At 37.9% G+C, this 22,540-nt stretch overlaps 1 protein-coding gene across 14 annotated transcripts in view; it reads left to right on the top strand.

The window, feature by feature from the left end:
- Positions 1-22,540, top strand: part of TBC1D5 (TBC1 domain family member 5) — a 592,732-nt gene that overhangs the window by 48,912 nt on the left and 521,280 nt on the right. For 10 of the 14 annotated variants that reach the window (XM_070772644.1, XM_070772249.1, XM_070772468.1 and 7 more), the window contains exon 2: positions 21,957-22,019. The exons of 1 other annotated variant lie outside the window; for it this stretch is intronic. The gene's annotated coding sequence lies outside the window, so the exon portion shown is untranslated. Of the gene's footprint in view, positions 1-3,726; positions 6,975-21,956; positions 22,020-22,540 lie in introns of those variants that run through there. 3 more of the 14 variants (XM_070772594.1, XM_070772435.1, XM_070772188.1) reach the window with 3 other exon arrangements.

Genomic DNA, 22,540 nt, shown 5'->3' with positions numbered 1-22,540 from the left:
GTATTTTGCAGCAGTTGTACTAGGTTCTTCTTATTTAAAGTTCAGTTAAATTTATATTGTTTTCTGTCTTTCTGGTATTTTTAGTTTCTGGTGTACCTTCTGGTTTTCCATCTAGTTTTGCTTGGAACTAGTATCGTTTTAGTGTGCAACTCTCTTAGACTAGGTTCTCTGGATGGCAGTAATAGAAACCTATACGAGATGGCTTAGCTCAAAGGAGAATTTATATTAAAGGCAACACAGGACGGATTAAAGACTTGACTGTGAGACCTGAAGTAGACATAGGTGGTAATCTCCTTGACATCAAGCTTGGCAGTAATTTTTTAGATTTCACACCAAAACCAAAAATAAACAAGTGAAACTAAAATGCTTATGCACAGTGAGGAAACCATCAGCAAAGTGAAAAGGCAGCCTACCAACAGGGAGGAGGTGTTGCCAAATCATATTTCTGATAGGATAATTCTGAAACATGTAAAGAATTCATTCAACAACAACAACCTAATTAAGAAATGGGTGGAAGATCTGAACAGACATTTTTCTAAAGAAGGCATACAGTTGGCTTATAGGTCATTAATCATCAAGGAAGTACAAATCAGAACAATGAGATATCACCTCAGGTGAAATAAATTAGAGAAAGACAAACACTGTAAGATCTCACGTATATATATGGAATCTTAACAATCTTATAGATACAGAGAGCATGCCGTTTTGCCAGGGTTGAGGGTGGGCGAAATGGATGAAGGGAGTCAAAAGGTAAAAACACCCAGTTAGCTACAAAGTAAACAAGACATGAGAATGTGAATTAAAGTATGACAACTATGGTTAATAATAATGCATTGCATATTTGGAAGTTGCTAAGAGAGTAAACCTTAAAAATTATCAACACAAGAAATTCTGTAACTATATAGTGATAATGTTAACTAGACTTATTGTGGTGATCATTTTGAAGCATATACAAATAGAGTCTAATATATGTCAGTTATACTTCAATTAAAAAATAATAAAGCTATCTCATAGAACTGAGCATAAACTACAGTTGATCTTTACAGGAGAAAGAGGAACTATAAGAGGAACTCCTGGAAATCAGGAACTACAAATTCCAGTCTGAATTTCTGTATATTTGGTATGGGATGTGGAGGCTAGCATATAAAGTCCACCATTTTGCTTCATTCTGATTTCAGTTTAAGAATCAATTTGCTTAATATAGATTCTTTCACAGATAGGGAGTTTGGTGATAGATATTTCCAAAGTGTTTCTCTAGCCTAATTTTGTATTTAGAGACCAGCAACTTACAAGTGTAAGAGTGATGAACCTTTCTATAAGTGATGACATCAATTAAAATACTTAAAGTTGTTTAAAACTCTGTGTGTGGTCTTGAAGGTTTGAAGAAATGTGAATGAAGCATTATAATTTTGAAGCTTCTAGGGAAAATAAGTTTTATAAAGTCAAAATTTGTATGCTAATAATACACAACAATGTCAAGAAAAAATCGTGTACCAGAAAATGGCCAAGCAAAATAAAGAGAAGGGAATAAAATGTAGGTCACTTCCTCCATGTAAGCTTTGAGTTTTCATAACTTCTTAGTAGTAGCACATGTGTACCGCATATTCTTGAAATTAATAGTTAAAATGGTAGTTTCCTTTTGGAAAATTAATGATTATTTTTATTGGAACAATTTAAACCATCATAACATTATCAAGTATTGACAAGGGTGTCTGGAAACTAGTGGTATCATATGCTGATGGGGGTAAAAATTGATACGGCTATTTGGAGACCAGTTGGGCAATATGTCGTGAAATGGAAAATGTACTCATAACTCAGAAAGTCACCTCATATAGACCTTAGAGCAGTGATTCTCAACCAAGGGAGTTGTATCTTCCAGGGACACTTGACAACGCCTAGAAATGTTTTTGGTTGCCACATCTGGGGACTATTGACATTTGGTGGGTAGAGATCAGGAATGCACTAAATATGCTGTAATTCACAGGACAGGCTCTCACAGTAAAGAATTCGGAGTCCAAATTTTGTAAAGAGTGTGGAGGTTGAGAAACCTGGCTTTAGAGAACATGGTTAACATGTTATGTTCTTGTATGTGAACATAGAGACTTTTGCAAGAACGCTCGTAAAACATTGTAGTTGTGCAAAATTGGAAACAACGTGGATGTCTATCAGTGGAGGAAAGGATAAATAAAATGTGATAGGCCTATGGGATCCGTACTTTACAGAAGTTAAAAGGGAACAATTCTGTCTCTATATTAGTAGATCTAAAAAATGAGTGAAAAACACACCAGGTACTTTCAGGCTGATACCATTATGAAAAATTAAAAAAAATACAAAGCAACAACTCTGTTATTTCAGTATGTAAATGAAAATGTAGAAAATGAATTGGAAGGCTCTGTGGAAACTCTCGCTAGGGGCTACTCGTGAGGTGGGAGGAGGCTCACGGCACCAGGGTGGCCAGCGGTGGCTTTACCTCTAGTTGTTCTTTTACGTCAAACACAGAGTGAAGCAACTGTGGTTTTATGTTTGTGTGAATTGAATGCAGAGCGTGAATGCCATTTGTTATAAATTTTGGTTGGAGGGACTTGCATGTTTGTAATAGTATTATTATTTTTTATAGTTCTAGTATTTCTCAGAAGCCTGTCCATGAATTCCATTTGCAGCTTTCCCTGCATTCAGATTTCATAGCACACAGAATATCATGCACTGTCTTTTTTCAGTTCTTCTTGTCCAGGAAGTTAGTCTTCTTGTAAAGTGAAGTGTAACTATTTTTTAGTGTTCGTTATTTATTTAGTTTATTTGTAAAGCTGTGGAGAAGATGTATTTATTGACTGCCATTGACCCCTGTTTGTGCTTAATTCACAAAAGTTAAAGGCATCATAAAGAACTCCCAACAATTATTTATTTTACCTGATTTTTTTGGCATTAGAATATATAGGAATAATTGGATCTTGAACAAGAAAAAAAATATTTCTCCTGTTAACATTTTGTTGCTCTGATTTTTTAAAAAAATGTTGTATAAATATTTGATTACAGTAGTTTAATCTTTTCAGTAACTATTCAGGAAACTGAATTTAGGTGTCTAAGTGATTCTATCAACTTTACCCATAAGTATATTTAAAATCTTATCTAATGTTTTCTGAATAAGTTATACTTTAAAAATTTTTACAACTGCTGTTGAAGAGAAGAAATGGATATAATGTCATAGTCAGTATATTCTTTCTTAGAACACAAGGATCAGTTTTCATATGTGATAAATACATTGGCAGTAAAATGAAGTGGAAATAACACATGGCCTATAATTTTTTTCATACAGTGATGCAAAAAGTAAGTGTCTCAAATACAGGGTAATTAAATGTTATAATAAGTATTTAAAATATCTTTGATTATGTAAAATTAAATAAGTTAGATTAAAACTGCATTTATAATTATATAGAAGTTCATAATTTTTACACAAAAAAGCGTTTACCAAAAATTATTCCAAAGTTTAAAAAACTCACTAATTTAAATTTAAAAACTTAAAATAACCTTTAGTTAATGTATTTTATTTACCTTTGTTAGAGAGGGCTTATCTTTTTAAATGTCAATCCAATGAAAAGGTGACTGAAAATTAATGACTTTATTTAAGAAAATAAACTTCTTAAAATTTTAGATTAGATCTAATTTTTTTGTTAAAGGATTTTATACAAATTATAAGAATAGCTTAATTATAAAAATCATGAAGGTAATTTTAATTTAGAATACTTAATTTAAGATAATTTAAGCTCAAATGTATAATTATAAAGATATGACTCCTAACTATATAGAATTTGAAATAAGTCATACAACCTTTCTAGATATTTTTCATAGGTGAAAACAAGGCACAAACTATCTCCATTTGATTTTCTTGCTAATACTTGCAATTTATTACTAAAGTTAATCCTTAATTGCTGAAAACAGTTGTCCCATGGTTACCCATTATTTTTCTATAATACATATGTAACAAATTATAAGGATTATAATTATTAAAAAAAATTTTTTTTTTAAACATAGTTTTTGAGTGTCTTTCTTGTTGTTCAGTCACTCTGTTGTGTCCGACTCTTTGTGACCCCCCCAGGCTTCCCTGTCCTTCATAATCTCCCGGACATTGCTCAAACTTATGTCCAGTGAGTCAGTGATGCCATCCAACCATCTCATCCTCTATCATCCCCTTCTCCTCCTGCCTACAGTTTTTCCCAGCGTCAGGGTCTTTTCTAATGAGTCAGACCTTTGCATCATGTGGCCAAAGTATTGGAGCTTCAGCATCAGTCCTTCCAATGAACACCCAGGACTGACCTCCTTTAGGATGGACTTGTTGAATCTCCTTGCAGTCCAAGGGACTCTCAAGAGTCTTCTCCAACACCACAGTTCAAAAGCATCAATTCTTCGGCCCTCAGCTTTCTTTATGGTCCAACTCTCACATCCATATGTGAATAATGGAAAAACCATAGCCTTGACTAGATGGACCTTTGTTGGCAAAGTAATGTCTCTGCTTTTTAATATGCTGAGTAGGATTGCCATAGCTTTTCTTCAAAGGAGTAAGTGTCTTTTAATTTCATGGCTACAGTCACCATCTGCAGTGATTTTGCTGCCCAGGGACATAAAATATCTCACTGTTTCCATTGTATCCCCATCTCTTTGCCATGAAGTGATGGGACTAGACGCCATGATCTTAGTTTTTTGAATGTTGAATTTTAAGCCACCTTTTTCATGTTCCTCTTTCATCAAGAGGCTCTTTAGTTCTTCTTCACTTTCTGCCATAAGGGTGGTGTTATCTGCATATCTGAGGTTACTCATATTTCTCCTGGCAATCTTGATTCTAGCTTGTGCTTCATCCAGCCTGGCATTTTGCATGATGTACTCTGCATATAAGTTAAAAAAGGAGAGTGACCATGTACAGCCTTTACGTATTCCTTTCCCAATTTGGAACCAGTTCCATGTAGAGTTCTAACTGTTGCCTCTTGACGTGCATACAGGTCTCACAGGAGTCAGGTCAGGTGGTCTGGTATTCCCATCTCTTGAAGAATTTTACGCAGTTCGTTGTGATCCACACAGTCAAAGGCTCTAGTGTAGTCAGTGAAGCAGAAGTAGATGTTTTTCTGGAATTCTCTTGCTTTTTCTATGATCTAGCCAATGTTGGCAATTTGGTCTCTGGTTCCTCTGCCTTTTCTAAATCCAGCTTGTACATCTGGAGTTCTCAGTTCACGTACTGCTGGAGCCTAGCTTGGAGAATTTTGATCATTACTTTGCTAGCGTGTGAAATGAGTGCAATTGTGTGGTAATTTGAACTTTCTTTGGCATTGCCTTTTTTTGGGATTGGAATGAAAACTGACCTTTTCCAGTCCTATGGCCACTGCTGAGTTTTCCAAATTTGCTGGCATATTGAGTGCAGCACTTTAACAGCATCATCTTTTAGTATTTTCAGTAGCTCAGCTGTAATTCCATCACCTCCACTAGTTTCTTTTGAAATGATCCTTCCTAAGGCCTGATTGATTTTGCCCACTTAATTGCTGAAAAAGGAGTTTTCCCATGGTTACCCATTATTTTAGTATATTATAATATATAATAAATTTTAAGAATGGATATTCAACAAACAGTGTTTGTTAAAAATTTATTTTTTCATTATGTGGGTTTTGGGTATACAACATTGTAATTCGACATCGGTATATACCACAGAGTGATCATGATCACAGGTTCAGTTCACCGTTCATCACGTCTGCTTTACTCCCTTCACTTGTTTTACTCACCCCTAACCTCCTTCTGGTAACTGCTAATCTTTTCTCTGTATCTATGAGTTTTTGTTTCATTTTATTTACTTTTTTTTTTTTTTTTCAGTTTCCACATTTGAGTAAAATCATACGGTATTTGTCTTTTTCTCTCTGATTTCTTTTACTTAGCGCAGTGTTCTTAAGGTCCATCTATGTTGTCTTAGATGGCATGATTTTCATTCTTTTTTTAATTAAAACAATTTTTTTTTAGAATTTCATTCTTTTTATGGCTGGTATTCCCGTGTGTGTGTGTGTGAGAGAGAGAGAGAGAGAGAGATACATCTTCTTTATCCTTTCATCTGTCAGTGCCCACTTGAGTTGTTTTCATATCTTGCTGTTATATATAATGTTGCAGTGAACATAGGGATATACATGTCTTGTTGAATTAGTGTTTTCTTGTTCTTCAGGTAAATACCCAGAAGTGGAATAGCCAGGTCATATGATAGTTCTGTTCCTAACTGTTTGAGGACACTGTGTTCTGTTTCCATAGTGGCTGTACCAGTTTATAGTCCCACCAATTATGTATGAAGATTTCCTTTTCTCCATATCCTCTCCAGCATTTATTATTTCTTTTCTTTTTGATAATTGTAACACCTGTGAATTGATAGTTGATTATTTTTGATTGGCATTTCTGTAATGATAGTGATGCCAAACCTTTTCATGTACCTGTTGGCTATCTATATGTCTTCTTCAGAAAAATGTTTTTTCAGATCTTGTTAGGGAGATGAATGAATAGTCTTGTTTATTCAGAGACAAAGCAGAGCAGGCCTCTGACCTTGTTTCTTACCTGCCTGGACACTGCCCTGACTGGGAGTGACTGGGAGTGAAGGCCTGCTGTGAGTGGAAGGCTTGCAGCACCTTAGATAAGATGGGGGAGAAATCTTAAGACTGTGGAGACCTGGAGGGGGCTGGCCGACCAAGCTCCAAGCATAACTACATTCCAAGTTTACACAACAAAACAAACAGTATTAACAGGAAACCAAAGCTGTGGTTTGGTCACAGATGGATGATGATGTCAGTTTGTGACCTTCCTGTGATTATAAGGGGGAACCCCAAACTGCAGTCTTTGAATTTTCACCCCCTGAGTGGACATGCTGCCTGGGACCCTTTCCTGATTGGGACTCCAGGTGTGCTGTGACACAGGACTTCCCAGCACAAATTAAGTCTGGATGTTGGTCAGAACCCAAATTGGTGATGTATTCTCTGCTCTTTCTGTTTCTCTTTTCTGTTAATGTTAGTACTTTGAAAGTAAGCTAGATAGTTCTCTAATAAAAATTTGTATAATTTATTTGTATTTAACAAGTGGCTTATTTTGTTAACAAATCCTTTAAACCTGAGACGAGTGAAAACTTTGGGCAAAACAGATCTTTTGCCTATTTTTTAATTGGGTTTTGTTTTTTGTTTGTTATTTGGACATTCCATGCTGTGTGTGGGGTCTTTTTTCCCTGACCAGGGATTGGACTTTGCGGTGGAAGTGTGGAGTCCTAACCACTGGACCACTATGGAATTACGCGGTTGTTTGTTTTTTGCTGTAAGAGTTCTTCATATGTTTTAGATATTATCCCCTTCTCAGAAATATTGTTTGAAAATAGCTCCTCCCATCCAGTAGGTTGCCTTTTCATTTTGATGGTGGTTTCCTTCACTGTGCAGAAGCATTTTAGTTTGATGTAGTCCAAAAAGTTTTAAAAGCGAAGGTTTCTAATAGTGTATATGCGTTTGTATGTGTGTATAAAGGTAGAGTCGATTCTTTGGTGGATCCAGTGTTTATGAAACAGAATAGCAGAATAAACCTGGAAACTTACTAGAATTATCTTTCCCTCTGGTATAAAGTATGTGGTCCTCCAACAAAGGTATGAAGTTCTGGTTTGAGCAGGATAAGATCGTTTATCTCCTTCTTAGTGCTGGATATGTGAAGAAACAGTATAAACGTGGTGTTTTCTTTTCAAGTTGAATTTTACTGGGATATTGTATAATGGAAAGAATTACCACAGTCATTTAAAAAAAACATTCAGTGCCAAAGAATATTAATGGTTATTGAGAACAATTTTGGGGTTCCATTCCCAGACTCCCATATATATGAGTTCATTGTTTACTAGGGTACTTATTAGGGATATCTCAGTGGGAAAATTTGTGACTGTGTGACTGATCTTCAGGTATCAGTTAATCTTCAGACTCAGACGCTATTTGGGTCATTAGCATTTCCCTGTGAGAAGCTCAAGTCCTTTTTTGACAGATACAGGACTATACTGCTTGCCTTTATTTCCCCCCAATTTTAGCCATTTGCAAAGTTTGTGATGATAAATTTTGATCTTTGTGGTTTTACTTTACTAAAAAGTGTATTCTTAAAGGAAGTGCATTAAGTTTAAAAGTTTGGTTACTCACTGTCATGTTTTCAGTCAGGATCAAGAAGTACCAGTGAAGAGTTTGCAGTTATGGGGGCAGGTTTACATGGATGCGTATATGCATGTAGGTGTGTTTTTAAAACCTGCCTTTCTCTCTCTACAGTGAAGACTTAAAGCAGCTAAGGAGAATACAAAAATGTGATTATCAATAACTTTAAATAAAAACTCAAAAAAGACACTGTGGGGTATTTCATTTTAGTTCTTTTTTATATTGGAGTGGATTAGTATTGGTTAAGCTTGGTGTAAGCTTTCAGAATTTTAAATTATAAGGCTAAATATTTTCACTGCCTGATGTTTATGTCTAGCTGAAATGCATTTTAAAAACTAAACTTCACTGTAAATTTCCAGGTTAAATCCATTTTATTATAAATTACCAAGTTAAAATATTGCATGTCTTTTATCTGCTTAGGCTGTGAATCAAGACAGTTGTGGAATAATTTGGTGAAAATTTGTTATTTAAGGACCTTGCCCCTGAGCTTTTCCGAATGGCTTGAACTTTTGGTTCTTTGTGGTTAAGTATGGATACCCTCTCATGGATCACAGTCTTATTGTGGCAAACGTGCTTGCAACACTGCATGAAACTCTGAACCATGCCTTCAGAGCAACCCAGGATGGGTGGGTGAAGAGATCCAGGTCATAATGAAAAGGTCTGATAAAACATGGTCCACTAGAGGAGGAAATGGCTACTCACTTCAATATTCTTGCCTTGAGAACCCCATGAACAGTATGAAAAGGCAAAAAGATAGGACACTGGAAGATGAACCCCCCAGGTCGGAAGGTGTATAGTATGCTACTGGGGAAGAGCAGAGGGCAGTTAGTAATAGCTCCTGAAAGAACGAAGCAGCTGGGCCAGAGTGGAAATAACGCTCAGTTGTGGATATGTCTGGTATTGAAAGTAAAGTCTGATGCTGTAAAGAACAGTGTTGTGTAGGAACCTGGAATATTAGTTCCTTGAATCAAGGTAAATTGGACATGGTCAAGCAGGAGATACAAAATTGAATATCAGCATCTTGGGAATCAGTGAACTAAAATGGATGGGAATGAGTGAATTTAAATCAGATGACCATTATATATACTACTGTGGGCAAGAATCCCTTAGAAGAAATGGAGTAGCCCTCATAGTCAACAAGAGAGTCTAAAGTGCAATACTTGGGTGCAGCCTCAAAAACAACAGAATGACTTTGGTTTGTTTCCAGGCATACTAGTCAACATCACAGTAATCCAAGTCTGTGCCCCAACCACTGATGCTGAAGAAGCTGACATTGACTGGTTCTGTGAAGACCTACAAGATCTTCAAGAAATAACACCATGAAAAAATGTCCTTTTCCTCATAGGATGTTAGAATGCAGATGTAGAAAGTCAAGAGATACCTGGAATAACAGGCAAGTTTGACCTTGGAGTATGAAATTAAGCAGGCCAGAGGCTAACAAAGTTTTGTCAAAAGAACATGCAAACATCCTTTTCTAACAACCCAAGAGAAGACTCTACATATGGACATCAGCAAATGGTCAATACCAAAATCAGAGTGATTATGTTATTTGCAGCTGAAGATGGAGAAGCTGTATACAGTCAGCAAAAATGAGACCTGGAGCTGACTGTGGCTCAAATCATGAGCTCTTTATTGCAAAATTCAGGATTTAATTGAAGAAAGTCGGGAAAACCACTAGGCCGTTCAGGTATGACCTAAATAAAGTCCCGATTATACAGTAGAGGTGATGAATAGATTCAAGGGATTCGATCTGGTAGACAGAGTGCCTGAAGAGCTAATGATGGAGGTTCATAACAGTATACAGGAGGCAGTGGCTGAAATCATCCCAGCAATAAAGAAATGAAAGAATGCAAAGTGGTTGTCTGAGGAGGCTTTCCATGTAGCTGAGGGAAGAAGAGAAGTGAAAGGCAAGGGCGAAAGGGAAAGATACGCTCAGCTGAATGCAGAGTTCCAGAGAATAGCAAGAAGAGATCAAAAAGCCTTAAATGAGCAATGCGAAAGGATAGGGGAAAACCATAGAATGGGAAAGACTCTCTAAGAAAATTGGAGATATGATGGCAACATTTCAGGCAAGGATGGGCATGACAAAGGACAGAAATGGCAAGGAACTAACAGCAGCAGCAGAGATTAAGAAGAGGTGGCAAAAATACACAGCATAACTGTACAAAAATGGTCTTAATAACCTGAATAACTATGACGGTGTGGTCACTCACCTAGAACTGGACATCTGGGGTATGCGGTCAAATGAGCCTAAGAAAGCATTACTGTGAGCAAAGCTAGAGGGAGTGACAGAATTCCAGCTGAACTATTTAAATCCTGAAAGATGATGCTGTTACAGTGTTGCACTCAGTATCTCAGCAAATTTGGAAAACAGCAGTGGCCACAGGACTGGAAAAGTTCAGTTTTCATTTTAATCCCAGAGAAGGGCAAGCCAAAGAATGTTCAAACTGCTGTGCAGTTGCGCTCATTTTACATGCCAGCAAGGTAATGCTCATATCCATTAAGCTAGGCTTAAGTAGTATGTGAATGGAGAACTTCCAGGTGTACAGGCCAGATTTAGAAAAGGCAGAGGAATCAGAGGTCAAATTGCCAGCATTCACTAGATCATGCAGAAAGCAAGGGAATTCCAGAAAAACGTCTACTTCTTCATTGACTATGATGAAGCCTTTAACTGTGTGGATCACAGCAAACTGTGGAAAATTCTTAAAAGAGATGGGATTACCAGAGCACTTTACCTGTCTCCTGAGAAATCTGTATGTGGGTTAAGAAGCAGCAGATAGAACTGAGCATGGAACAGCTGACTGGTTCAAAATTGGGAAAGGAGTAAGAGGAGGAACTAAAGCACCTCTTGATGAAAGTGAAAGAGAAGCGTGAAAAAGCTGGCTTAAAACTCAACATTCAAAAAACTAAGATCATGGCATCCAGTCCCATCACTTCGTGGCAAATAGGTGGTGAAACAATAGAAACAGTGACAGACTTTATTTTCTTAGGCTCCCAAATCATTGCAGATTGTGACTGCAACCATGAAATTAAAAGACTCTTGCTTCTTGGAAGAAAAGCTATGACAAATCTAGGCAGCATATTAAAAAGCAGAGACATTGCTGACAAAGGTCTGTCTAGTCAAAACTATGATTTTTCCCGTAGTCATGTATGGATGTGAGAGTTGGACCATAAAGAAAGCTGAGTGCTGAAGAATTGATGCTCTTGAACTGTGGTGTTGGAGAAGACTCTTGAAAGTCCCTTGGACAGCAAGGAGATCAAACCAGTCAATCCTTACGGAAATCAATCCTGAATATTCATTGGAAGAACTGGTACTGAAGCTCCAATGTTTGGGCCACCGGATACAAAGAGCTAACTTATTGGAAAAGACCCTGATGCTGGGAAAATTGAAGGCAGGAGAAGGGGACGACAGAGGATGACATGTCTGTATGGCATCACCAACTGAATGGACATGAGTTTGACCAAGCTCTGGGAGTTGGTAGAGGACGGGGAAGCCCAGTGTGCAGCAGTCTATGGGGTCACACAGAGTTGGACACTGCTGAGCGACTGAACTGAAGACAAGGCTGTATTGTATATTGTTACCCTGCTTATTTAACTTATATGCAGATTACATCATGCAAAATACCAGGCTGGATGAATCGTGAGTAGGAATTAAGATTGCTGGGTGAAACATCAACAATTTCACATATGCTGGTGATATCACTCTAATGGCAGAAAGCTAAGAGGATCTAAAGAACCTCTTGGTAAGTGTGAAAGAGGAGAGTGAAAAAGTTGGTTTGAAAATCATTGTTAAGAAAGCTAAGATCATGGTATCTGGTCTCATCATTTCATGACAAACAGAAGGGGAAAAAAATGGAAGTAATAACCGAGTTTATTTTCTTGGGCTCCAAAATCACTGGGGATGGTGACTGCAGCCATGAAAGTAAAGGACACTTGCCTTTTGGAAGGAAAGCTATGACAACCTAGACAGTGTGTTAAAAAGCAGAGACATCACTTCACCAACAAAGGTCCATCTAGTCAAAGCTATGGTTTTTCCAGTGGTCATGTATGGATGTGAGAGTTGGACTATAAAGAACTGGAACATAAAGAACTCCAGTACTTTGGCCACCTGATGAGAAGAGCTGACTCATTGGAAAAGACCCTGATGCTGGGAAAGACTGAAGGCAGGAGGAGAAGGGGGAGACAGAACATGAAATGGTTAGGTAGTATCATGACTCAGTGGACATGAGTTTGAGCAACTCCAGATTATAGTGAAGACAAGGAAGCCTGGCATGCTGCAGTCCATAGGGTCATCAAGAGTTGGACATGACTTAGTGACTCAACAGCAATAAGAGCAACAAATATATGATTGACAGTTTTTGCCATGCTAAGCCTTTTGTTATAGTTACTTTTACCTGACCTAGTTTTAACTACTTAGCTCAGTTTTTTTTTTTTTCTGTTTGAATTCTTTTCCCATAACCTCAGAGGTAGCACTATATGAATCTTCAGTTCAGTTCAGTTGCGCTGTCGTGTCAGACTCTTTGCGGCCCCGTGAATTGCAGCACTCCAGGCCTCCCTGTCCATCACCAACTCCCGGAGTTCACTCAGACTCAAGGTCCATCGAGTCGGTGATGCCATCCAGCCATCTCACCCTCTGTCGTCCCCTTCTCCTCCTGCCCCCAATCCCTCCCCGCATCAGAGTCTTTTCCAATGAGTCAACTCTTTGCATGAGGTGGCCAAAGTATTGGAGTTTCAACTTTAGCATCATTCCTTCCAAAGAACATCCAGGACTCATCTCCTTTAGAATGGACTGGTTGGATCTCCTTACAGTCCAAGGGACTTTCAAGAGTCTTCTCCAACACCACAGTTCAAAAGCATCAATTCTTCGGTGCTCAGCTTTCTTCACAGTCCAACTCTCACATCCATACATGACCACTGGAAAAACCATAGCCTTGACTAGATGGACCTTTGTTGTAATGTCTCTGCTTTTTAATATGCTGTCTAGGTTGGTCATAACTTTCCTTCCAAGGAGTAAGCGTCTTTTAATTTCATGGCTGCAGTCACCATCTGCAGTGATTTTGGAGCCCAGAAAAATAAAGTCTGACACTGTTTCTATTGTTTCCCCATCTATTTCCCATGAAGTGATGGGAACAGATGCCATGATCTTCGTTTTCTGAATGTTGAGCTTTAAGCCAACTTTTTCACTCTCCTCTCTCACTTTCATCAAGAGGCTTTTGAGTTCCTCTTCACTTTCTGCCATAAGGGTGGTGTCATCTGCATATCTGAGGTTATTGATATTTCTCCTGGCAATCTTGATTCCAGCTTGTGCTTCCTCCAGCCCAGCGTTTCTCATGATGTACTCTGCATGTAAGTTAAATAAGCAGAGTGACAATATACAGCCTTGACGTACTCCTTTTCCTATTTGGAACCAGTCTGTTGTTCCATGTCCAGTTCTAACTGTTGCTTCCTGACCTGCATACAGATTTCTCAAGAGGCAGGTCAGGTGGTCTGGTATTCCCATTTCTTTCAGAATTTTCCACAGTTTATTGTGATCCATACAGTCAAAGGCTTTGGCATAGTCAATAAAACTTCTTCAGATCAAATAAGAAATTACATGAATATCTTGCTAAACTGTTTGAGTTTAGTGACCCTGGATCAAACAGGTGAGTGCAGCGCTCGTTTGACTGATAACGCTGTGTGCACCCTGTGAGGGTCCTTTCAATTCCATGTGATGGGGAACGGTGCGAAGCAGCAGCCTTTGATTTGATTTTGGTCATCTTTTTTTCTATATATTGTTATATTCAATTTCTGTGTTTTTTCTTATATATTTTTGATGCTGTTCTCCATGTTCTTTTACTTGGCAAGCTTTCACCATTATTAGATTTGTTCTGTGAAACCCAGAAGTGTATCGTGCTTCAGTTATTTGTGTGTCAAATATTTGCAAAGTGAGCAAAGATTTATACAGATATTAGTTATAACTCTTTCTCAGGAGGTGTGATACCGTAGTTCCTGTTTTGCCATGTAGGTATGAATTTACACTTTGTTTGTGGTAGATGTTTGAGCAGGGTGTTTTAAATGAACTGCATTTAGAAATAAAAAAATCTGTTATGATTAGAGGATGTAATAGGTAATGTATGCTGAAGCTCACCTCACATTCAAAGGAACGGTTAACGGAATTGGAATTCTATTCATTTCCATATAATTGAAAGCGTTTTCAGTCTCTGCTAATGTAAGTTTGGAGTATTTTTTTTTTTCATACAGTTAGTTACGCATTAGAAATAACTCTAATGAAGTAAACACAGTTTGAGAAGTATGGACAGAGTGTTTCCTCTCAGTATGGACTGAGAGGAAATCACTAAGTCTTGAAACTTGATCTCTGATAGCTTTCTTTACTATGTCCACTTGTCTTTATTTTTGTTTATTTAGAGTACATCTAGAGCTTGATTGAGTCCTAAGAGTTTAAAAAAAATGATGAAAATGCTGGTTTGGAATTGTGTTGCAGTGATTGGTGTGAGGTGTAGCCCCTACACTGATCAGCAGTCACCCACACATTTACATGGATCTTTCCTGTTTTTTCTTGCACTGGGGATTTTCCATTTGTACCTTCAATTGGTGTTGAAAATTTTCATCATCTATTTGAATGGCAGCTATATTTTCTTTTGTCTTTTATATTCTTTTCTGGTTTTGATCTATTTTTTTTTAGATTGTTGCTACTCAAAGGCGACCTCAGGTCAGTGCTGGTCTGCAAACTGGTATCACTGGTATTTAATGAATCAAGATAAATTCAATGTAAAGAGGTGCTTTTAATAGCACGTTGATATTATCATGACATCTAAGCATATGACTTTTAAAGAGTTCCGTTCAACTGCATTTCACAGCAGCCACATCCGCAGTGGGCCGGCCGTGTAAGACTGACCCTCATCGGCAGTGGTTTCAGGAGCTGTCAGTCCTCCTGATCCTGTCTTTGTTCTGCTCTTACGGATTTTATTTTCTTTCTTTGTCTTTCTGAACTGCATTTTAGATAGGTTTTTAAAAGTCTTCACATTGACTAATTATTTCTGTTTGTGTTGATTCTACTGTTTAACTTTTCCACTCAGTTGAAAATTTTACCACTGCTTCTTATTTCTTGAGATTTATTTAATTCACATCCATATTATAAGTGTTTCTATTACTTGTACCATCCTTACTGTATAGTGTTTCCAATAATTGAAATATGTGTAGTCTAATTGTTCTGTTTCTTAAGTTGGCCCTCATTCATTGGGTCTTGTTTTGTGATTTTTTTTTTTTAATTGAGTGTTTTTGAAAGTTACTGGCTTCTTCGAGGCTAGGATTGAAGTTACTTCCTTTGAGAATTTACCTGTGCTTTCCCCAGTGTCTAGGGATACTGACCATTTAAGATCCCTTTAAATTGGTCTTCACGTGAGATTTATTGGATTATGCACGTGGTGTGAATTCAGTCTGAGACCCTTTGTGAAGGTTCCACTTTGAGGTTACAGTGTCAAGAGAATTGATGATACATTTTTGAAATGACAGAATTCTAGAGATGGCCCATAGATTAGTGGTTGCATTCAAGACAATGCAAGATAGTTACAAAGATATGAGAAAGATGTAATTTCTGTTAGATGGATCCATTTTAGAACTAAGAAAAATAGAAATGTAAAAAGTGGAGGGATTTGTAGATGCCTAAAGTACAAGTGATTAGTTCTACAGAACGCGGTGAACAAAGCAGTCAGTGTGGTGGGATGGATTCTTGGGGGTGATGGATACAGCATTTGCTTAGGAGTGAGCTGTGTAAAGCTGACAGATGTGATATGTGTGTGTTAGTGAGTTGAAAACAAGCTGCACATAAAGAAGTTAGCTTCTTACAACCAACAAAACAGTGCAGCTATAGATTTCCCTCCTTCTCTTTTTGTTATTACGCAAGTCCAAGGAGCAACTTAAAGCTTGAATCTAATTGCCCTTTTAAGGTGGTTTTCTTCATCTAGGCCAAAATCTTCATGAAAAGAATTATAGGCATATTATGTGTTCATTGTAGAGAAATTAGAAAGCAGTGAAAGGTATGGGGAAAATGAAAGCGTATTGCTTCCCGTAGCCCAAACCACTATTATCATTTAATTCTGTTCTCTTGCTTTTTATGTGGTCACCGTCTCTCTTTCTGTATGTGCTTTGTCGCTCAGCTGTGTCCAGTTCTTTGTGACCCTTTGGTCTGCAGCCCACCAGGTTCCTCTGTCCATTGTTTTTTCCAGGCAAGAATATTGGAGTGGGTGCTGTCTCCTTCTCCAGGGCATCTTCCCAACCCAGGGATTGAACCCGTGGCTCCTGCATTGCAGGTGGATTCTTTACCTGCTGAGCCATCGGGGAAACCTCTCTCTCTATATACATAGGTACAAAATGTGCCTCTGGGTATATATCAGTATATTCTGTGTATAAAGCTTCCCAGGTGGCACTACTGGTAAAGAACCTGCCTGCCAATGCAGGAGAAATAAGAGATGTGGGTTCAGTCCCTGGGTTGGGAAGATAGGGTCAACCCACTCCAGTATTCTTGCCTCCCACGTACAGAGGAGCCTGGTGGGCTAAGAAGGTCACGACTGAAGCAGCAGCATGCATGCACACTGTGTGTATTTGTATGTATGTGTGTTTATTTAAATAGGGACTACTTAATATGAAATGTTGGATAGCCTATTCTTCCATACAATATTGTGAACATTCCTCTGTATCTGTAAAATTGTTTGAAGTGGTATTTGGTATCTATATAGCATTCTGTTTTGAGATTATCCTCAAATCTATTTAACCATTCACCTATTGTTAAACATTTAGATTTTCTTTCATAAATATATATACGCACATACACACATGTATACATATTTGTATTTGCTGTGAACCACTCTAAATGAAAAATTTGTGTGTATCTCCCATTTTCTTTGAAGTGTTATCTCCACCTTAATCTGCCTCTCATAATTTGCCCTGCAAAATTTCTTTCTTAATAAAAAAAATCCCAGTGTTTTTAAAAGAATTACTTATTTCTTTGGGCTGTGCTGGGTCTTGACTGCTGCCCGCGGGCTTTCTCTAACTGCAGCAAGTTAGAGAGGCTACTCTCTAGGTGGTGTTGTGTGGGCTTCTCATTGTGGTGGTTTCTTGTGAAAAACAGGCTCTGGGATGCGTGGGCTCAGCAGTTGCCTCTCGCAGGATTCAGACCGCAGCCTCAGGAGTTGTGGTACATGGGCTTAGCTGCCCTGCAGCATATGGAATCTTCCTGGACAAGAATGGAACCCATTTCCACTGCACTGGCAGGTGGATTCTTGATGACGAGGCCACTAGGGAAGCCCAGGAATCTCAGTTTTGTAGATGAGCATTATTACCGCATTTGGAGATGGTTGCCTGTCCCCTCGAGTGGTTGAGTGTGGGCAGAGGGACTAGGTCATAGTTGACGAGCTGTAAGGTGAAATATGACCATTAAAGAGAATGGGATGGGCCTTTCTTCCCCTTCTTTCTTTCTGCTACTTGCAAGACAGGGGTAGTAGCTGGAGTCCCTGTAGCCTTCTTAGAGTACAAGGTGACTTTTAATATAACAGTAAATGTAGAGCAAAAAGAGGGAAGGAACTTGGACCCCTGATACTTAGAGCTGCCACATCAGCCTTTGATTGTCCACTTTAAGACGTTTACATGGGAGAAATTCTCTCCCTCAGTTTTTTTCCCTCTCATTTAACTCATTATAATTATTAAATTTTTTTTGGCTAGGGAAGGATATAATCTAATCCTCTCTGATAAAGGATACCATTGTTTGATACTCTATGAAACATGCATTGTATCAACTCTGTTTTGAGATTGTGTGTGTGGTGTGCATGCTCAGTCACTCCATTGTCTGACTTTTTGCACCCCCATGCACTGCAGCCCGCCAGGCTCCTCTGCCCATGGAATTTTCCAGGCAGGAATCCTGGAGTGAATTGCCAGTTCTTCCTCCAGGGGATCTTCCAGACCCAGGGATGGAACTCATGTCTCCTGCATCTCCTGCATTGGCAGAAAGATTCTTTACCATTAAGCCATGAGATTGGAGAGAGGTTAATTGGTATTGAATGGAAAATTACTTGATACATTTTTTCTGGAGTTCTTTGATGACTATATTAATGAATTTTGTTCTCAAATGATTTTAATAATTATCACAAATATTGCAGAAAGCATATGATGACTTTTAGGCAAAATCACTAAATTAATTGTAGTGTATTAAAGTAATCTTCTACAGCCCTATGAATTTGTAATACTTTTAGATATCTTGGCTAGTCACTTAGACAAAGTTAGGTCATAATTGTGACTTTTAATGCTCCCATTAACTTTGTTGGGAAAATTTTGACAAATTTAAATTGTTTTTATAACTTTAGATGTATTTTGGGGGTATTGATTCTAAGACAGTTATTCACAACTTTAGTGAAAGAATATGTTGTTCAGTCGCTAAGTCATGTCTAACTCTTTGCAACCCCATGAAATGCAATATGCCAGGTTTCCCTGTCCTTCACTATCTCCTGGAGTTTGCTCAAATCAAGTCTACTGAGTCAGTGATATTATCTAGCCATCTCATCCTCTGTCGTCCCCTTCTTCTCCTGCCCTCAATCTTCCCCAGCATCAGAGTCTTTTCTAATAAGTCAGCTCTTCTCATCAGGTGGCCAAAGTATTGGAGCTTCAGCTTCAGTCCTTCCAATGAATATTCAGAGTTGCTTTCCTTTAGGACTGACTGGTGTGATCTCCTTGCCTTCTGACTCTTCTCCTGCACCACAGATTCAAAGCATCAATTCTTCGGCACTCAGCCTTCTTTACGGTACAGCTCTCACATCTGTACGTGACTACTGGAAAAATCATATCTTTGACTAGTTGGCCCTTTGTTGGCAAAGTGATTTTTAATATGCTATCTAATTTTGTCACAGCTTTTCTTCCAAGGAGTAAGCGTCTTTTAATTTTGTGGCTGCAGTCACAATCAACAGTTATTTTGGAGCCCAAGAAAATAAATTCTGCTACTGTTTCCACTTTTTCCCCATCTGTTTGCCATAAAGTGATGGGACTGGATGCCCTGATCTTAGTTTTTTGAATGTTGAGTTTTAAGCCAGTTTTTTCACTCTCCTTTTTCACCTTCATCTAGAGGCTCTTTAGTTCCTCTTCCCTTTCTGCCTTTAGAATGGCTTTATCTGCATATCTGAGGTTGTTGATATTTCTCCCAGCAGTCACAATCCAGGTTGTGATTCATCCCACCCGGCATTTCACATGATGTACTCTGCATATAAGTTAAATAAGCAGGGTGACAGTATACAGTCTAGACATACTCCTTTCCCAATGTTGAACCCCTCCATTGTTCCATGTCTCATTCTAACTGTGGCTTGTTGTCCCTCGTACAGTGTTCTCAGGAGGCAGGTAGGGTGGTCTGGTATACCCATCCCTTTAAGAATTTTCCCCAGTTTATTGTAATCCACATAGTCAAAGGCTTTAGTGTAGTCAAGCAGAAGTAGATTTCTTTCCCCCCCCTTTTTTTTTAAATGAATTCCTTTGCTTTTTCTATGATCTAATTGATTGGCAATTTGATTTCTGGTTCCTTTGCCCTTTCTAAATCCAGCTTGCACATCTGGAGGTTCTTGGTTCATGTGTTGTTGAAGCCTTGCTTGAAGGATTTTGAGCATAACCTTCCTAGCATGTAAAATGTGCACAACTCTAAGGTAGTTTGAGCGTTCTTTGGCATTGCCTTTCTTTGGGATTGGAATGAAAGCTGACCTTTTCCAATCTTGTGACCCTTTGCCGAGTTTTCCAAATTTGATATGCCAGCAAAGTACAGCACTTTTCACAGCATCATCTTTTAGGATTTTCAATAGCTCAGCTGGAATTCCATCACCTCCACTAGCTTTGTTCATAATAATGCTTCCTAAGGCCCACTTGACTTCACACTCCAGTGTCTGGCATTAGGTGAGTACCACACCATCTTGGTCATCTGGGTCATTAAGACCTTTTTGTAGGTTCTTCTGTGTGTTCTTGCCGCCTCTTAGTCTCTTCTGCTTCTGTTAGGTCCTTGCCCTGTTTTGTCCTTTACTGTGCCGTCTTTGCATGAAACGTTCCCTTGGTATCTCCAGTTTTCTTGAGGAGATCGCTAGTCTTTCCCATTCTATTGTTTCCCCCTCTTTCTTTGTGGTGTTCATGTGCGAAGGCTTTCTTACCTCTCCTTGATATTCTCTGGAACTCTACATTCAGTTGGGTATATCTCTTTCTTTCTCTTCTGCCTTTCACTTCTTTCTCTTCTTTTCTCAGCTATTTGTAAGGGCTCCTCAGACAATCATTTTTCCTTCTTTTAGTGCTTTTTCTTGGGGATGGTTTTGGTTAGTCCCCTCCTATACAAGGGTACAATCCTCTGTCCATAGTTCTTCAGGCACTCTGTCTACCAGATCTAATCCCTTGAATCTCTTTGTCACCTCCACTGTATAATCATGTGGGATTTAATTTAGGTCATACCTGAATGGTCTAGTGGTTTCCCCACTTCAGTTTAAGCCTGAATTTTGCAATAAGGAGCTTATGATCTGAAAGTACTGAAGAATACATATTTAAAAAGTCAATAAAAATTTTTTTGAGAAATTTTAGGTTTTTATTATAAAAGAATTAGCAAGTACAAAGAGTTCCCATATACACATTCTCCACAGCATATGCATTTTTATCTAGGGTATCCTACTACATACAGTGTTATACATATTAAAAAAGATTACATCCCTGAACAAAATGTTATTTTATTATGTAGGAAAACCACACAGTGCTTATGGACATTTTACTCTATGCTAGAGTCTCCCGCCCTCAGCACTATTAATATTTTAGGCCAGATAATTCTTTATTGTAGGAGACTAGCCTTTATATTTTAGGATGTTTAGCAGCATCCCTGATCTCTATCTACTTATTGCCAATAAATATTCTTTTTATTGGACATGCCAATAAATGTCCTCTGGGAGGCAAAACCATTGCTCTAATGAGTTTACAGTGCTTTAGGATTTGTTATGTTTTTAAGGGTAGGCTCAAATTTAAGGAGTCTGTAGTTCACCGACCCTTCACGTGGAGTTTTTTAGGCAGTTAGACTCTTCCTACCAGCTGGGGATCACAGGCAGTATATGAGTCTCATTTTCCATGATTATGAAATAGATAAAATATTACCCATCTTGATTGGAAAATATATTGAGATAATTATAGAAAATACTTTTAGTTTCCTTCTTGTCAGATGTTGTGTTACACTGTTTGGATTTATTTCCTTAAAAGTGTCAAATGCTCATTACAAAGTTCTTATTTCTGTGGGATAGGCTACCACAGCCTGGGATCTGCTGTTGATGGACTTCAAGAGCCCATAATACTGTGGGTGGGTAAAAACCTGAAATGTTAAATGAAGACTGGTTTATGAGGTCAGTTGTGTTTTGACTGTTAGTGGTGCTCTCACTAGGTTGTTACCACATTCAGATTGTAACAGTTAAGTGACCTCATGTGTTCTTTCAAGGACCATGAGCTTCTCAAATTGTTGATGGCATTAGATGTCAGACAGTCTCTTTGTCCTTGGAAGTGTTTGTCTTCACGTCTGAAATCCCGCCAATTGTAACGGATTGTGTGTCAGCTCCAATAGAGGAAGCTGGCCTCTGTCAGCTTGGGTTTAGTCCACTGAAGACTTCTAAAAACTTGACAAAGTTCACAACTACTAATCTCCATTCCCCACTGCTACTTTGTAGAATTATAAAGCATTGTTCACTAGTGAATGAAATGCCATCTATAATAACTAAGGTTATTCTTATTTTTCTATCCCTGCAGAAAATTTCCAGAGACTTGGTGAAGATAGGAAAGCTATCAAAAAGACCATAGGACTATTGTACTGTAAGTATTGCTTTGAAAAAGAACTGTAAATTAAGAATATTTTAAGTATCCAGTTGTTTGGGGGAAATATGTTAGGCAGAGATATTATATGTAAAATGTGGAGGAGGATATATTATAATTGTGTTAATAATTTATAAGAACTAATCCTGTGCAGTCTTTTAAAAATTGAAAATGTGTTCTTATGTACTGAGATGAGGATTTTACCAATAGCATTGAAAAATATTTCCAGTTCTAACAAGGATTGATCTAGTTTATGTACATTTGCTTATTTAAAACTATCAGAATCCAAAGAATCATTGTAGTTTTGTAGGTTTGTGATTTGTTCGGGTGACTTATTGTTTAGGTTATTTTGCAGAATTATTTATTTGCTGATTTATTTATGTATTTCATTATTTATTTATTTGATTATTTAGTAAATTATTTATCTGATGAATTATTAATACATCTTCATGACATGCTTTAAATTATTTATAACTTAATTTTGAGTTTATTGCTTTTAGACGCTGCATTGTTACTGACTA

Source organism: Bos indicus, chromosome 1 (genome assembly GCF_029378745.1).
Source record: "Bos indicus isolate NIAB-ARS_2022 breed Sahiwal x Tharparkar chromosome 1, NIAB-ARS_B.indTharparkar_mat_pri_1.0, whole genome shotgun sequence".
NCBI lineage: Eukaryota > Metazoa > Chordata > Mammalia > Artiodactyla > Bovidae > Bos > Bos indicus.
The sequence above is the reverse complement of the archived record's forward strand: the minus strand, read 5'-3'. Positions and strand labels throughout refer to the sequence as shown.